Consider the following 1,354-nt stretch of genomic DNA (forward strand, 5'->3'; position numbering starts at 1 on the left):
GCGCGCGTAGACCGTTCGAGCGGCCGCGGTAGCGAAGGCTACGCGCTAGGCGGCAGCGTCAATGTCCTTCGATGCACGTCGAATGCATCGTCGGATGCAAGTCACTTGTTCGCGTACAAGTGCGGCCGCCAGCGCGTAGCCTTCGCTACCGCGGCCGCTCGAACGGTCTACGCGCGCTCTGATTGGTCGGGGTTTTCTCTTAATATCTCCTTAACGAAGCCCCATCCGACATTTTTGCAAAGGAAATTGTTGTTCAGAATCGTCTCAGCTACCCCCCATTTCCGGCTCCTCCCCGACTTTTGGGACACCCTGTATATTCTCTTTTGAACATTTTTGAAAGAAGGAGATGAGACAAACATATCGCCAAACTTCACATTTATTCGAAACCTAGGGTTTCGCCCATTTCTGGATGTTGGACACGTCCCGAATTTCAATTGGTAGAATAATCTAGTGACCCGCATTCTACCCCTTGAAAGATAAGATGCATCCAATACCAGGTGTAAATATATATCGATCCATTGCGTATGTACACCACTTGAATTTTCAATTATAAGATTGGTGAGACTGAAATCAGTTAGTTATAATTTGTACGGTAACATACGGTAACGGCCACAGTTTTGAGCAGTTTCAAGGTTTAGAGAAGAAGGTGACTAATTGCAAGTGGAGAGAGTGATGCAATATCAGTTATAAATCAAACGTACACAGGAGAAACTTTTATTTATAATTTAACAGACGATCTTTCAAAGGAAATAAAAGTTGGAATTTCTGGATCTTTATACAAAGTTTGATAGTTTATATTTTGGTGTGACGGTTAACAACGTAGCAAGATGACGAGGAAAGGTACACGAACGGTTTGATCTACATAATAGTATAAATCCCAGGCGAAACAAATAAATTTAACAAATTCTTTAATAATAAATATAAAATATACTTGTTTTTGGCGCATAGAAAACGCAAAACGAAAAAGTGCAGGAAATACGGGAGCGTCTAGTTCACAACAGCAACCCAGTGGTGCACAACAACAACAACAACAAAGGCAGCCATCTGCTGGTATCTAATTGCTTTCGTTTAGACAATAATATTAATGCCAAAGCAAACAGATAATCTAAGCGATTTGTTAGTTTAATAATAATAGTAATAATTCCAAAACTAACTTATCTTTATTAACAAGGTGTCCAAACTTGCTCAAGCCAGCACAAAAAAACACCTGCACAAGGACAGCAACAACAGCAGCGTGGTAGTGCCCAACTTAGGCCAGGACAACCACAACAGCAGCCTGGTACTGCACAACATGGACCAGGGCAACCACAGCAACCTCCTGCTGGCTCATGGCAGCAGAAAGCACCAGTTGGAC

The sequence above is a fragment of the Hylaeus volcanicus genome, chromosome 5 (assembly GCF_026283585.1).
Source record: "Hylaeus volcanicus isolate JK05 chromosome 5, UHH_iyHylVolc1.0_haploid, whole genome shotgun sequence".
Taxonomy (NCBI): Eukaryota; Metazoa; Arthropoda; class Insecta; order Hymenoptera; family Colletidae; genus Hylaeus; species Hylaeus volcanicus.